This window comes from Camelus bactrianus, chromosome 17, assembly GCF_048773025.1.
Source record: "Camelus bactrianus isolate YW-2024 breed Bactrian camel chromosome 17, ASM4877302v1, whole genome shotgun sequence".
NCBI classification, from domain to species: Eukaryota; Metazoa; Chordata; class Mammalia; order Artiodactyla; family Camelidae; genus Camelus; species Camelus bactrianus.
The window spans coordinates 15,762,061-15,778,810 of record NC_133555.1 but is presented as its reverse complement, the minus strand read 5'-3'; the positions used below and the strand labels follow the sequence as shown (position 1 = coordinate 15,778,810).

The 16,750-nt window shown below is 48.7% G+C and overlaps 1 long non-coding RNA gene across 2 annotated transcripts in view; it reads right to left on the bottom strand.

Annotated features, from left to right (window-relative positions):
- LOC141573704 (uncharacterized) overlaps nucleotides 1-16,750 on the bottom strand; it is a 123,172-nt gene that overhangs the window by 26,507 nt on the left and 79,915 nt on the right. For both annotated transcript variants that reach the window (XR_012499725.1, XR_012499726.1), the window contains exon 2: nucleotides 13,170-13,355. This is a non-coding gene — a long non-coding RNA (uncharacterized LOC141573704). The remainder of the gene's footprint in view (nucleotides 1-13,169; nucleotides 13,356-16,750) is intronic.

The window sequence follows — 16,750 nt, the reverse complement described above, 5'->3', positions numbered from 1 at the left end:
ATTTGCCCACCAACTCCTGTCTGGTATTGGTCCAGGGTTGCTCCTGGGAGGGTTTAACCTCCCAGCATTCTGAAGCGCCTGCCCCCTGCCCCCAAGAATGCTCCTGGCCAAAGAAAGCTCCCAGGCACTAGTCTCAGGCCCAGGCAGTAGGAAGCCAGCCCTGTATGGGCGGGCAGTGAGTGCCAAGGCTGTGACTAGGTCTTTACCTGGTGATTGAGGGAATGAAGGATTGAGGCCAATTACTCCTGGGAGAGGCTGGTAAGTGTGGTGTGACTGATGGCTGGGGATGGGAATGAGGAGGCAAGGAGAGATGCCAGTGGGGAGAGGGCAACCTCGAGGATGCTACCTAGGGCACAGCCAATCAGAAGCAAAGATGGACACCCCAGGGTGAGATGAGCACAAACACAGGCAGGTGCCAACCAACAACACTGTGAGTGCCCACACAGGGCAGGACTGTGGGATTCTGGTTGTTTGGGCTTCTTGGGCTTTTGCTTTCAGGAGGGAGGAATCTACATTATTTGCAGCAGGTCAGGCAACAAGCTCAAGAGGAGGCTTAGCTGGCTATATGGAACCCAGCTTTAATTCTGGTTCACAATGGGGCCTCTTAGTTTAAGCCAATGTAAGTGAACTTCAGTTTTTTGTGTGTCTCAGTTGCTAATTCTCAGAGGAGAGTAAGCTGGCTGGTAAGTAACAGAAGACCCAACTCAAACTGGCTTCAGGAAAAAAGCAAGTCTATTGGCTCAAGTAACTTAAAGGTAAAGTAGGCTGCAGGCATAGCTGGATCCAGGTGATCAAGCTCTTTTATTGGGAACTCCAGCTCTCAGCACTGTTTTGCTCTGTGTTGGTTTCATTCTCAGGCAAGTTCCTTCTAGGTTTAGATCCTGCAGTTTAGTAGTCTCAGTAGAAAAAGGGCTTGTTTCTGCAGAAATTCCAATTGAATTCCTAGGGTTGACTCTCATTGAGCCAACCAGAATCACCACCTCATTACTGAACCAATCATTCTGTCCAGTGGCTGGAAATGCTGATTGGCCAAACCTGAGTAATATGCACACCCTGGCACCAAATGGACTAAGAATGGGAGGAGGATGTCTCCCCACGGGGAAATGAGAGGTGCTGGTATCAGGAGGAGGCGTGGGTATCAGCAGGCAGAAGTGTACCACTAACAGGGCCATGGAGTAACACCGCCCCTTCTGACTTCCCCTGAGGGCTCTGAACCAGGCAGTTTCCTTATGATGATGTGGGAACCAAAGCTCTCACCAAACCCTACTGCCACTTTACCTGAGCAATCTTTCTGAAATCTGTCTCAGTCTCTCCAAGGCCTAGGCACCTGCCAGGGCTGACCTGGTTGTACGTGCTCCTACAGCCATTAGCGTTGTGAAAATATTGCAGAATTGCTGTATCTGCTGGTAAGTATCCACTAGCCTGAGTCTTCAGCTCCCCACACTCCACCCAACACAGGCTACCCAGAGCCCTCTCCTGGAACCCCCAGATTGCGAGTCTAGCAACTAAAGCGTTAACGCTGAGCACAGTAGGGGCACCAAGATCCTGCTCCAACATCTTCTGATTGGTTGATCTCAGGACCTACCAGGAATCCCATTGCACTGGAGCCAGGAGTTAAATATTTCAAATATCACCTGGTTCTACCAACAGCTTTCTGCCCGTTCTCTATCTCTCCATTCTGTCCCTCAACCCCGCAGTCCACCCTTCACACAGCCACCAAAGAGCTTCCTACACCCTGATCTAAGCGCCCCACTGGCCTCCTTAGCATTCTCCAGTGTGTCCAGTCCTAACCCCTTGGCAGGCCTCGGCCTGCCCCTGGGGTTCTGGTCCCAAAGCTTTCTTGAGCCTCATCTTCCCATCCATCCCCACTCAACTGCTGGCCTTTCCATACATGCATGCTTCCTCATGCCTCGCTCTCCTCACCTGAGCAGCTTCCTCCATCTGATAGTCTTTACTCAACTATTTATTGAGGGCCCAGACAGGTCAGGCACAAGGGGTGGGAGACAGCAGCAAGAAGCAAAGAGAAACAGGACAGAGAGATGCTGTGAAATATAGGTAGAGCAGCTCAGCCCTGGGAGCAGCCTGAGGAGCTACCCAGAGGAAGAATCTTGGAGGATGAGTAGGAGGCTCGAAGGTCTGGGGCACGGGGATGACCTCAAGGAAGCCACCCTGCCATACTGTGATTCCGTGGATTCCAGGGCTCCGGAAATCAGCCCGGAGCACACCTCCCATTTACCAAGTGCTTTCCCCGAGCCTGCGGCATGGCCTGCGCTGACCCCTTCCTTGCATGATCTCACTCAGGCCTCCCCTCCGCCCTGAGAAGTGAGGCTGTGCAGAAACCGAAGCTCAGAGAGAAGACTCACCCAGCTTGTGAGCAGCAAAGCAGGCTCCCCTAGTGCTGCTCAGCACCCCGATCCCCTGCCCGCTGTTTTGAAAAGAGCACCTGCTCCACACCCATTGTTAGAAGAAAGAAGGATCTAAGAGGACGAAGAAGAGTAATCTGACTTCCCCATAAACATGCAGGGCCAGCAGCATGGCCCATCCTAGGGAGCCAGTGGCCACGGGGTGGCTGCAGCTTATACACAGATAAATACGGTAATTCTTTTCCTCCACCTCCCAGCAGTAGCAGCAGCAGCAGGAGCAGGGATATGAATTGATTGTCAGAAGCTGTTTAAGGGCCTGTGATTGAGATGATCTGAGATAAGCTGCTCCAGTGAAATAAAGGCCAACAGCTGCCTGCTCCCACGTCAGCCGCTGCACTTTTCTAAACGCACCACCCACCCCCATCCTCACACAACCCAGCCCCCAGGAGGCAGGGAGCTCTCTCCACACTTTCGGGGAAGGGAAATCCTATTTAGTGACAGATGAGATGTCGAGGGCTAAACCTGAGGGTGTCAGAAAGTTCAATAACTGGGGATAAATATGTCAGCTTCCTGTTCTTTGTGGGCAGAGTCTCAATTATGAATAAGAATTTCATGGAAATCTTGAGACTGGAAGGAAGAAGGGATTGGGGGAGGCTCAGCCCCACCCCAAGTCAAAGCATGCGAATTTCTTAGCTTCATATGAAGCCCTCTGCACAGAATCAGTTCTTTCCTCTCAAATGCCCATTCATCCACTACCCATCCACCCACTGACTCACTCATTCAACAAATACAAAATGCAGAAGAGCTTGGGTTTTGGCAGTTGACAGGTGGGTTCATTGGGTTTGGCCACTTACTAGCTATGACCTCAGGCAATTTACCTCATCTTTCTGAGCTTCTGGGTGCTAAGCCCTACCTCACAAGACTAGTTGAGGATTATTGAGATAACACCCACGGGGGCCTGAGCCCAGGGCCTAGCACGTACAAGTAGACAATGGCTGCAGTGTGCCAGGGGGGCCCAAGAGGTGCTCCAAGGATTTCAAGACGAAATCACAGAGTGCCTTAAGGAGCCCACAGTCTAGGACACAAATAACTATGCTGTAAAGGAGAGGGCGTTAATGTCATTAGGGCACAGATAAACTGGCATGGCAAGAGATTTCTTCCCACTGAAAGAATGAGAAAGACCCAAGGGGATTGGGAGTGACATTTGAGCTGAAAACTTTAAAGGCTGGGTTAGAGGAAAGGGTCTTCTCGGAAGAGGGGACAGTGAAAACAAAGGTACATTCTTAGGACCTTGATAGGCTAAGTATGGCTCATGGGCGAGCAGCACCTGAGAGCTTGTTTGAGGTGCGGACTCTCAGGTCTATCCCAGACCCACCGGATCAGAATCAGCACTTGAACAGCCAGGAGGTTTGTGCAGATCCAAGTTTGAGGTGTTCAGGGCAGACATCTCTGACCTCTGTGAAATGCCCTTCTGGCAAAGAAAGAGAGGAAGGAGACGACCCCCTGTATGTTTGGGCTGATGACAAGGGTATACAAATGTACCCACCCTGGGCCCTTGGTTGAGGTGTGTTTCCCAGAACCCGGGGTCCCCAGGTGTGTGGGGAGCAGAGCCCCCAGGCAGGAACCTGGCAGGTAGATGCTTTAGGCCAGAATGTTCTCTGGAGCTGCATTTGAGCCTGTTGCCTCGGGGACAAGGGGCAGTCCTGGCTACTCACTCATTCATTTCTTTCACAAGCATTTTGGGAGCATTTTATGGGCAGGACGCTGTGCCAGGTTCTGCCCTAGCGAAGGTGTCCACCCTCCGTCCCTTGCCCTCTTGCTCCTCAGTTTCTCCACTTGTCAAGTCTGGTGTGATGGACACGGTGAACACTTGCGTGGCCCTCCCTGTCTTCCCCAGCGCTTCCTTCTCTCCTCTGTGCTCCTCCCTGACCCTTCTTCACACTGGGGCCCATCCCCATAGCCTGGAAACTTCCCAGGGCTCTGTCTTAGACTGGCTTCCCAGTCTTAAGATCTCCCTAAATGAGGGTTCAGGTGAAAATGACTTAGGAAGTGGGGGAGTGGGAAACGAGACTGGGATAAAAGGGCTCCATCCTGCAGGGGAATTTGGAGACAGTGTGGATGGCACCTCAGAGGTGTCCCCGACCAGGACCACCAGGGCGAGGGAGCCAGGGGGGCCACAGATTCCCGAGGACTTCCAGCTCTGCGCTGGCACAGGCTAAGCTGACTCCAGCAGCCTGAGGACAGCCCGTGAGTGAGTCAGTGAGGGTTCAGGTGTGGGCTGCGGGGTTGAGAGCAGGTCGGGAGATGGTGTGCAGGAGGACTGCAGAGAGATTCAGGGGATGAGAGTGGAGCGCTGACGGCGTCCACTATGCTTTCTAAATAACTATAAACCAGGGTGAACTGAGGCTCTTCAGATGACATCATCATCACCATCATCACCATCATCACCATCACCATCATCATCACCATCATGTTAGACTAAACTCCTCCTTTATCTAGCACTTACTTTGTGCCAAGCACTGCCCTCCACATTGACTGCACAGCATCTCATTTCACCTAGGAAATGACTCTCTACAGGCTTTTCAACTTTCCTAAAGCCCACCCTACCCCCAGCCCACGCAAAGCCAGTACTGCTTTGATCTTTCCTATTATAAACAAAACGATTAACATGTATGGAGACTGGAGACGCAAACCACGAAACCGAATGGAGAAAAGTCTCATGCAAGCCAGAGCACTTGAGGAATCTTCACTCTCACCCCGCCTCCAGACCTCCACTCACTGCCAGGGTTTTGATAATTATCTGGAAGGCAGAATGATTTCACTTCCCAAACACTTGTACTCGGACTTTCCATTGGTCCTTTTGTGTGCCTGGAAAATTCTGTGCGGTGCTGTAGATACACAAAGGCGCACAGACTGAATTTTATGGTGATTTAAAGCATTTTTCAAGGGTATTTTGGACTATACATGACTTCCAGCTGACTTTAGAACCTAACCCTGTGTTAAAATGTAAGTTCCTGGTGCAGTCAGCATTTCATCACACAGATACGAGAACAGAGGCACAGAGAGGGGATATAACCTGCTCAGGGTCACACAGCTAATTGGGGAGGTGGTAGGATCATAAAGGGAGGCCATATAGGTACCAAGTGTGTGTTCCTGATCGCGGGGCCACATGGTGCCTGATGTGGAAGAAAGAGGAGCATGCAGTGCTTTCTGGAAACCATAAGGGGCCTGGTCACTGTGGACAGTGCTCTGAGCAGCCCTTGGCTCTGCCCCTCCTTGGCTCCGTAGAGAGGAGATAATCCCTCATCCATCTTTCACCCAGCCTCCTGTGGTCCCTATTGGCAGCAGCTGCCTGACACCACCTCTGAAAGATGCTTAAGACTCTGCCAACCCAGTATTTAATGCATGCAAAGCCTTTTCCAAAGAAGTCACTTAAAAAGATTACAGAGGACAGGATCACCCCTCCCGCCTCCAGCTTAGGGAGTCTTTGCAGCTGGCCTGGAGCTAAGCTAAGGAAGCAGAGTCTTTAGCAGCCTGAAAATAAAATGAGCCTTCATTTGAGAAATCACTCAGAGTACCAGCTGCAAGGGCTCCATTCATTGATTCATTCAGTAACTATTTGCTGCGCGTGTACGAAGTGTGGGCACTGCTCCGGGCACTGGGGATAGACTGGGGACACGGTCCCTGCCCTGCTGGAGTGTATGTTCTAAGAGAGAGTCCCCACTGGTAGAAAGCCCACCTTCCCCTATGCTTCCCCTTGGGGTGGGGGTTCTCTCTTCTGCTGTCCCCTGAGAACAGCTCAGATATCTCTTCTCTCCCACACCACTTGGGGGGAGCAGGTTAGGTTGAGTCAGACCCCAGGGAAGGAGCCATCTTGACTTCATTTTTTTTTCTCTTCAGCTTCTGCACCCTCCTCTTTCCTATCTGGATGGAGGAAGAGGGAAGAAGGGGAGAAGGAATAAACTGTTAGTGAGTAAACAGAAGAACGGAGGAAGAAAAACTGTTGAGGGGGAGAGGGGGGGATGAATGTGGAGCCTCAAAGTGCCTGGCTGTCCCCTCCCTTCTGCCAAAGCACTTCAGGCACTGGAAGGACCAGGAAAGGAGGAGAGGACTGATGCACAGGAGGAGGCTGAGGAGAAACATGACCTCACCTTTCCAGCTGCATTCCCCCAAGGTCACCAGTCTGCTCAGATATTTTAAAAATATGAAACAATTAATCATCTTTCCACATTCGCCAGTGCCCTAAGGCAAGAGGCAGCAAACTCCAGCCTGTGGGACACATCTCACCTGCTGACTGATTTTGTAAATAAAGTTTTATTGGGACCCAGCCTTGCTCATCTGTGTTATCATCTCTGGCGGCTTTCACGCTGCAACGGCAGGGCTGACTGGTCGTATTGGAGACTGAATGGTCCACAAAGCCTAAAATATTTACTAGCTGGCTGTTTGCAGAAAAAGTCTGCCAACCCCTGGGTGTTATTTCTAGGATCTCCAGCCTTCAGAGTTCTAAAATTGCTTATCAATTCTTCAGCACTTCCTTTAAATTCACTCATCAAATATTTATTACAGACTACTGTATTAGAATATTCTCTTTTGGTGGCAAGCGATGGAAAATTCAGCTCAGGAGGGCTTCAGCTATAATAGGGAGAGAGGATTGTCTCTTGTAACTGAAAAGCCCAGGGATTGGGGCATGTCAAGTGTGGCTGAGCCCAGAAGCTCAAACTACATTGTGCCAGTGGCTAGAAACAACTTGCTTCTAATCAACGGAACATGCAAAGGTGATAGGATGCCACCTCCACAATTAGGTTACAAGAGTCTGTACCCTCTGTCTTGCTAGCAGACTCTCTCTGTTGCCTTCTCTGCTTGCACACCTTGACAATGCAGGTGCCATACTGAAGAGCATATTTCTTTTTTTTCACATCACAAGAAAGTGAGGGCAGCCTCCAGCCAAGAGTCAGCAAGAAACTGAGACCCTCAACTAAACAGTACTTCAAGAAACTGAATTCTGCCAACAGAATTGTGAGCGTGGAAGTATATCCTTCCCCAGTCAAACCTTCAGTTGAGACCCCAGCCTTGGCTGACACCTTGGTGGCAGTCTGGTTCCGTAGGCTGACCCTGTGGCAAAGGACCCGGCTAGCCTTTCTCCTTACAGAGCTTTCCTGCCCTGTGGACAGCAAGGCCAGCCAGGCTTTCTCTCTAGAGAAAAGCTCTTAGAGGAGGAAGCCATCAAGTTTATGGTAATTTGTTATGCAGCAGTCGATGGCTAATACACTCCCTAATCCCTGAGGGAGGCTGAGAAGGTAGTTTCTAGCTTGACATGTTGCCATCACCAGCTAGACTGGGGTTCTCTTTTTTAAAAAGAGGAGAATGTATATTATTGAGAAAATAGCAGTTAGCCATAGGAGTCACTGAGGTATTCCTGGGAGGGGAGGCTGGGGTCCTAGATTAGGGCCGTGGCAGCAGGAATGAGGGGAGTGACTGGATTCCCAGTTCCTTACTTCTTTTAGAACTGACTTCCTTTCACTCAGTAACAATCACCTATTACCAATTTGTAAGGTCCCCTTTGCCCCTATTGTATAGGATCTGGTTCCCACACAAAGTTCCTGAACCAGAGCTCAGATCAGAAACACAGATGTAAACACAAGACTGGACACAAAACACAAGCCATTGGCTAATTCAAAAATCACACATTTCCTCTCCTTGCACGCGACTGATCTCGTTTCTTGTGGGATCTGGTGGCAAAGGAAAACCTATTTCCTGGGGAGTGTAGGATGTCTGTGATTCCAGATGCAGACATAAAACTCACCCTTGAAAGTGTCTGCAGAAATGAAAACAAACCCTGGGTCCTTTATAAGCGTCCTAAACATTAACAGTACAGATTTGGGGGTCTAGACATGAACTTCACGGTTAAAAATCCAGCTAGCCCAATCCTCCTGAGTCTTCACTTGGGGAGTTTGGAAAACGCATAATTTTAAGTGAGGCTGAATTTATGAGCATTGTAGTTATAGCAACAGACACTTCAGCTTCTGGGGGGCAGGTCTAGGAGGCTGTTACGTAACAGTCAACATCGTGGTGAAAAAACGCAGGAACACCAAGGCTGCTAAAAATATGTATATAACAGGACCCGGAGAAAAGGGAGATGGCGGGCAAGAGGGAGAAGCGGGAAAGCTGGAAAGGCTTTTTCAAAGAAGAGCAAGATGAATCTTTTCCTGAAGGGGCAGGAGCTTCATTCTGCAGGCTCGCTGCTGCCAGCTCAGGCATGGAGGAAGAAACTCATCAGACAAAGGAGCAGACAAAAATATAGATGCAGCACTCGGGGACCTGCCAAGTGGAGGATTAGGAAATGACAGAAAACACATGGATTGTGGAGGGAAGATCTCCAGATCTAGAGAAGGCTGAGAGGAAGGCACGGGTCATCGTCAGGGTGCTTTCAACCCCGTTTTCTTCTCTGATTTCCCTGATTCCGAGGCATTCCCCACAAGCCTGGTGAGCCTTTTCCTTGAAAGGAAAGAAAGGCAGGATTCAGAAATCACACTCCCTGCCATATGAGCCTGGTCTCCAAAATGGCATGAGATTGGAATTCCAGTGTTGTTAGCATGGACAGAACAGCCTTGAGAATCAAGTAAGAGAGTCTTGCCCCAACTGCTTACTTTAAAGAGCCCCTCTGGCTCTCCTGTGGCCTCGTGCCTCCCCACACAGAGACTAGGGGACCAAGGGGATGTGCCCATGTGGACTCCAGGCCCTGCTCCTCCTAGACTCCATGATTTCCTACCAAATGGCGTGATTCCGTCTCTGGGATGTGAGAGCACCCCTTCCCTTCTTTCTTCCCTGGGAGACCAAACCTCCCCACCAGTGTGCACACCCCAAACCTGAGAGGTGACTGTTTGCATGGAGGTGGGGACAGAGCATGGATATACAGCTGGGAGTGTCCACAGGCAAGAGAGCGAGCGAGGCCCCTTCACCACGCAGGATGGGGCCAGGCATGGAGTAGGAGACAAGTGGGCAGGAGGCTGGGGGCTGGCTCCCGCCAAATTCCATGTTCTGGCATGAAACACCGAGGCTCCTGAGAAATCTAAATTCAGTCCTGGCACTGTGGGGCATTAGGAAGGTATATTTGTCAAGGATGGAGGGAAGAATGTATTTTACATAACACTCTGCTAGTGAAATTTATCATTTTGAAATACTTAGACTCAATGTACACGGGCCCCCATCTGTACTGTTGGTCCAGGCTCTATAGTATTAGGGTTAGGGCAGGAGAAAGAAGAGAAATTGGGAGTGTCAAACCCTGTCCTACCATGAGGCCGGACACTAGAGGAGATTTCTGCAATATATAAAAACAAAAACAAAACAAAACTCCCACTGGACCCTTTGCTGGAGTAACCTCCAGTTCTCCAGCCAGCAGCCTTCATTGCACAAGAGACACGACGGCTGCAGAGTCATTATCCTGCTTCTGGCATGGCCCTCTGCCCCGTCGCCTTCAGTCAGGGGCCCCCCACACCCCCCTGCCCCTGGCCTTCCTCTGAGCTGGCTCACACAGCAGAGGCAGAAAGCAGTCTCTAGTCTCAGGGTCAGACCCTAGCAAGAAAATTCAATAGCAGTTTGGCCCCTGGCCGGCCTCACGTCACTCGGAAGAAGCCAGTCTTGTGTACGCCACCTACCAGATGAAGCCAGAGCCCTGGAGGCTTCGGAGGAAGCCCAAATCCTCTTCTTGAGGGATCCCGGCAGGGCCTGATTTCCCACCTCAGGGACCTGCTTTGGCCCTAGGTGCCCCAGCCAGGCTGAGTCTCCAGCCTGAAGTATGGACAACCCAGCCCTGCCTTCAGGTGTCAGTGGGTGTGGCTGTGACCCTGGCTTGAGCCCCAGGCTGGTCTGGGCATGCTTGGTAAATCAAGGGGAGGGGCCTCTGGAAGTCTGTTTGCACGTGGGCTCTGAGAGCCTCTGAGAGAGGACCCAACCTCAGGGACAACAGAGCTGGACCCCTAAGTTTGGCTCCTTAACAAAGCTTCGATTGTTCAGGAGAGCACATAGACCATGGGGTCTTTTCTTAAGTTTTATATTCCAGCCTGGCGTCCCATGGACTTGTGTTAGCACAAGGTTAGGAGGGAGGAGGGGGTGAAGACTGCAGGGAGAGAAACAAGGTTTTATGAAACCGCCTAAGGCCTTTCTGCGGGGGGATTATTTTTAAGCCTCCTTTCTCATACCTACTTCCCTCAGGAAGACAAATGAATAACCACTTTCAGTCAGGGTTTATGTTGCATCAGACTCTGAGCTAAGAATTTAGTTCCATTTTCCCATTTGCCTTTTATTACTACAACCTTATGAAATAGTACCTTTTCATCAACTACATTTTGTGGAGGAAGAAACCGAGGCACAGAGAGTGTCGCACAGAGAGTATCACCCAGAGAGGAGGTAAGGAGGCCAGACCAGGGCTGAAGCTGGGCAGTCTGACCACAGCGTCTAGCTCTTAACCTCTGAGCCATCCCGCTCTGACTGGTCTGTTCCAGAATCGGCTTGGATCAGGTCTGCAGTAGAGTGGGGCTAGGACGCATCAGAAGATCAGGACATGACTATAATTCCTATCTTCCTTTCCTTCCATGTAGACAGGGTGCAAAAAATAGCAGACTTGGGTACCAGCAAGTTGTGAGGAAATTCTAGGGAGCAGAGCTCACCAGTTGTTCTGGTCGAAGACCTTAACATTTGAAACCTAAATAGTATCGCCTGCAAAGTCCACCTAGAACCTAAGAATGTGAACTTATTTGGAAGTAGGGTCTTGGCAGATGTAATGAGTTAACGTGAGATCACAGTGGATTAGGGTGGGCCCTAAACACCGTGAGGGCTGTCCTTATGAGAGGAAAGGACATTCAGAGGAACAGACAGGGGAGAAGCCCTCGAGAAGACAGGGGCAGGGGTTGAAGCGACGCAGCCTCAGGCCAAGGAACACTAAGGACTGCCAGCAACTTCAGAGACTGGGAGCGAGCAGAAAGGCAAGGAAGGACCCTGCCCTTGAGCCCGCAGAGGTAGCGTGCCCTGCCAGTGCTGTGATTTCAGCCTTCTGCCTTTAGAACTATGAGGGGACAACTTCTGCTGTTTTAAGCCACCTGGTTTGTGGCCACTTTTAAAATGGAAGCTCTAGGGACTAATATACCATTCTAGGGAAAAGAAGGTATTCTACATGCTCCAGTTGAGCTCCTAGAGTTGTCTGTGTTGCAGTTTGGCACCCAGCTAACCAAAAAGTGTGACTTTGCTTCTGATTAGCCATCATTCCATGTGCACAGATCTCTGTTAGACTGGCGAACAGTCATCATTTTTTTACTGTCCAGGATCCATCTTCCATTCCAGACACATCCAGATTTCTTCGGGGGGAATTATGTTTTTCCTTGATCCAGGGAAATTCCTGGTGACCACCTCCTACTACACAACTCAAAGGAACAGGCACCCCCTCTCCCTCCCCTAAGGTGGCCAGAGAACAGGCCCACCCACTGTGTAAGCTCAGTCAACTGGATTTCCTTTCCTGGACCACTGTGTAGTGAAGGACCAAGAGCGAGGCCGTTTGACACAGAGTGGCGTGCTAACACAATTCCTGCTTGGAGACTGCTTCTGTCATTCATGCCGCCAGCCTCTTAAGTTGCCTTGGTTCCTGCCCATGTCCAAGTCTTATCCTTTGGCCCAGAATCCACTTTCTATTCTAACAACATCCAGATTTCCTTTTGGAGAATTAACTCCATCATTCTGTGAGCATCTCCTATACGTTAGCTAGAGTTGACTTTTAGTGCTTGCAACCAAAAACTCTTAACTGATATAAGCAAGAGGCTGGTGGAGAGGGGTAGCTTAGTCTAAGGCAGAATTTAGATATTTGGGGGTCCCCGGACAGAAACAAAAAAATGCCCTAATACTGTACACATTCTTCCAAATTCCTACACCACTGAGGGGAGCAAAAAATTGGTATAATCACTTTGCAAGCCTTGTTAAACTTAGTAGTTACTTAGTAGATACTAAGTTTAGATACTGGCGCTGAATATATGCAAAGTCTATGAGCCCAGAAATTCCACTCATTCACACACACACACACACACACACACACAAGAAATGCATATGTTTGCATATATATGTTCACCAGAAAACATGAATATCACAGCAAACCCGTTCACAATGGTCCAAAGTTGGAAGCTGTCCAAATATCCATCGTCAGTAGAATGGATAACTAAATTGAGTTAGTCATATAACAGCATACTACACACAAATGAGAATGATACACTACCTACACTCATTAATATAAATATCTCACAAATACAATATTGAGCAAAAGAAAGCAGAGCTTCAAAAGTCTATATTCTATGGCTCCTATTTATATCAAGTTCAAAAATCAGGCAACAACACGAATCTATAGCATTAGAAGTCAGGATAGTGGTTACCCTTACAGGGAGGGTACCTTTATTAGCTACTGGAAGGGGACACAAGGAAGATTCTACGGTGCTGGGGAGGTTCTGTTTCTTGATCTCATTGCTGGTTATATGGTGGGTTCATTTTATGAAAAATTCATGGAGACGAACACTTACGATTTGTGTACATTTCTGTGCGCACGCTATGCTTTAGTAAAGTTCCCCTTCCATTTGGCCCTTTGAGGACTCCCGAAAACACAGCAGGTTCAGAGAGCATCAGCAAATCAGGTACAGGAAATGAGAGGGGGCTCCGTCTGACACAACTCACCCAGAGGAAGTAGTAATGGTACCTTGTAGGCTGAGCATGTCCAGGAAAGGGGACCAGAGCAGAAGAGGGGACATAAAATGGCTTATGCCCTGAGTTACTCACTGGTTATATTCATGAGCACATGGTGACTTCTGTGAATGCTTGTTAGCAGAGGATTCTGTGAGAAGTCAGGGTCTTGACATATAAGTGAGGTCCAGAGCTGGTAACACTCGGGTACATGGCACTGGTGCTGGTCTGGCAGCTCAAGGCAGACAAGAGCATCGGAGGTCTCTGGCGATGTCATCCCACCTAAGTTAAAGATGATGACAATAAAGAAAAAGAGTTCAGTGCAAATAAAACCCATAGCTTCCAGTGGGCCCATCCCTGCATGCAGGGCAGTGTCTAAGGTCTTCATGCATTCTCCCAACATCCCTATGAGACAGCTATATACTAGGCTGAGACAAGATCGCATCATTAAGTGGCAGGGTATCACATTAATTTTAGGAACACATATACTGAAATTATACAGCACTGAGTTCAAATTCTGACTCTGTTACTTACCAGTCACATGGTCTTGAATTTGCCCCTTAATTTCATTGAGCTTCAATTTCCTCATCTTTAACATGGAACAATAATATTACTTACCTTGTTGGATTGATTGTGAACATTATACAAGATAACGCATATAAAATACTTAGGAGAGTGCCTGACACACTGAAAATGACAGCTTCATTTTCTTATTATTATTACTGATAACTTTATTATTTCCTCTAAAGAGAAACTGCATAACATTAAGAATGGTACTGTTTGCCTTCTGTACACTTTAAAATACAGTCTGCTAAGTATGATTCTCTGTGGTGAATTTTCTGAACATGCTTCTGCTCTCAGGTAACTCGTCAGAGTCAACGGAGATGCAATTTCACACATGCCTAGGACATGGTGTTTTTAAAGTCTGGCCACCTAGCCCCACTGGCTCACAGCCGCTAGATCCAAATCGCTTCTTTCTGTTAGACTCCCAGCTGGGCATTAACCCCCAGAGCAAGGTGGGAGGGGAAGGGAGTAGCTCTTTTCCCATAGGTGTCATTGGTGACAAAGAATGAAGACCCCTAAAAGATTCCTATCTGGGAGGTCACAGGAGCACTGGGGATGCAATGGAAAAGTGATTAAAGACACTGTGGGGAAATGGGTGAGATCTCATTCGTTTTTCTCTTAAAAATACGTAAAATCCAGCAAATTCTGCATTTGTTTTGAAATAAAACCGCTAAGAGAATAGAATATATCAAGAAAGGGCAACTGGATGGTTCGATCAACCATGTGACCCCATTTAATTAGGTTTTTTTTTCCCTTTGCTAACATCCCTAACTCTGATGACCCATTTCCAAAGAATAAACAGAAGGTGCAATTACACAGGTATGATACACTTCTTAATATTTCTAAGATGCAGTGGTTCTCACTACCTGCCCTGCAGAAGTGACTCAGCAAAATGCTTTCTGAAAACAGGCTTCTAGGATGAAATAAGTGTGAGGGCACTGAATACTATTATCGGGGACTTTTTCTGTTGTCTCCCCAGCAACAGTTCCCGACCTGCCCCCTGCTCCCCACCCCCTTCTGATTGGGAACCATCCTCCCCTACTCTCCCACCATGGAGTTTGGCTATGGTGTCATCTCTTCTCCTGGAGTGGAACTTGTGGTCCAGGCCTCAGCCAATCAGCAAGCCATATTTCCCTTATTACAGTGATTGAGTCAGAGGTGAGCATGTGACACAATTTGAACCAATGAGATATAACGAGGTTTTTGCTAGGCAGATGCTCTTTCCCATTGATTTATGCAATGAGATGTGATAAGGGAGCAGCAGCAGCCATCTTTCTACCACTAGGGGAATGTCTGCCTGAGCACAGAACCAGCACAGAAACAGCAAAATGAAAAAACAAACAAACAAAAGACAGAGGGAAAGCCTGTGGCAGCTATGAAAGTGCTCCACTCAGATCTCCCGCTATGAGGAGAGCAATTGACTGATGAATCTGCCACCATTTTGTGACCAAGACCACTCTTCCCGTGGCTGCTCCCAGCCAGTGGCCAGCGTGGTTGGGAGACTAGTGTGGGCGCATTTCTGTGGGAGACCAGCCCGTTGCCACACTAAACTGCAAGGGAGCTGTGCCCAGCTTAAGATTTTGAGCTTTTATACACTAAGGAAGAAGGAGCAAAAGGATGCTATGGACAACTAGGAATCTCTGCCACTGTTATCTGGTGCTTCCAAATTTTTGGAGCGTTTTCCAGGAAATGATGTAGAAGGCTCCTCCGGCTGCTTCTCACTCTACCTACATCTAATCACTCCTGGGCACTTTTCAATGTCCCTTACTACCCCCCTCTATGCTACCACCCAAGTTCAAACTGAGTTATCCTTCTCCAACTGTTGTAAAAATAGCCTCTTGCCCCATCCTTCTCTGTGGTGAATTCATCCTGGTTTAGCCAGAAGAAACTTCTTAAACATCACTTTGTACACATTTATTCCCATTTAAGCCATGTCTGTGGGGAAAAGGAAAACCTTTTTGGTCTTGCTTGCCCTGTGGGTTCCCCATGATCCAGAATTTTCCAAACCATCTGAAGCTCATTCTCACTGTGACCTGGCAAATGGGCCACTTCTCTTCGTCAGTACACAACTCCTGAGGGCTCCTCTTTTCAGGTCTACGACACGTTGTTTGCCCCCACATCCTCTCTCCTTGACCCTCTCCTGGACTGTTGGTCTTTTGAAGACAAAGAACTTGACTATGTCATGTCATGGGAGGTGAGGAGTGAATTGCAAAGACATATATAGCACCTTGGCAGACAGGGATCTTAAGAGAACCCAAGAAAGGTGAACTGTTCGGCCTCACGGAGATTGGAATGAACTTTGGGATTTGGCAAAAACAAGATGGCTTCTTGGTAAATTGTGGAATTTGAAGTCCAACAGGTTCAGTCTGAGACCTGATTCTTCCTCTTACTAGTTGTGCAAGCTTGAGCAAATGAATTCAGTTTCCTTTCCACATGTTGGAAATAGGATAAACATAAAACCAACGCTGTAAGTCTGTCGGGAGGCTGAATGAGATGATGTATATAAGCCACTTAGTCTTGTACCTAGAAAATAGAAGGCACTCAGGAAATGAGAGTCTAGGATTTGACGTTCTTCCAAGAACCAGATCCTTCGGCCCCGCCCACAGTGAGAGTTGGGGGATCCTCAGTCCATTTCATCGTTCCCACAACTCTGTTATTCTGTCTCCATCTCTCTGTGTCTTCTTTGATTTCTTCTCTTACTATCTACTGATTCTCTTGTATTTTTCCTTCAAGTCCTTTGGATTGGCCACTGCTCACGGTAGCACCTCGTGGACAGCACTTCCTGCCCCTAGCAGCTCCTATTGGCTGTCCCTGGTCAAGGATGCAGTCCGGTCCAATCAGCTGTGGCACACAGGACAGAAGTGCTGTGGTATGTGGCACTGCCATGCCCTTCCAGCAGGGTGGGGAGGGTACAGGCGCCTGTGGGCATGAAAAGATTGAGGTGCTGGGTACGTGTCGTGTCATAAATGCCTGCCCTGCACTTCTTCCTAAAGCACAGATGGAAGGAAATGAACCCTGTCTAAGTTCTACGCTCTACCAGATTCTGGGCATTCACATCACACTTATCCACTCAGGGCTGCACCAGAACTCTCGTGAGTCATTCCTCCATTTAA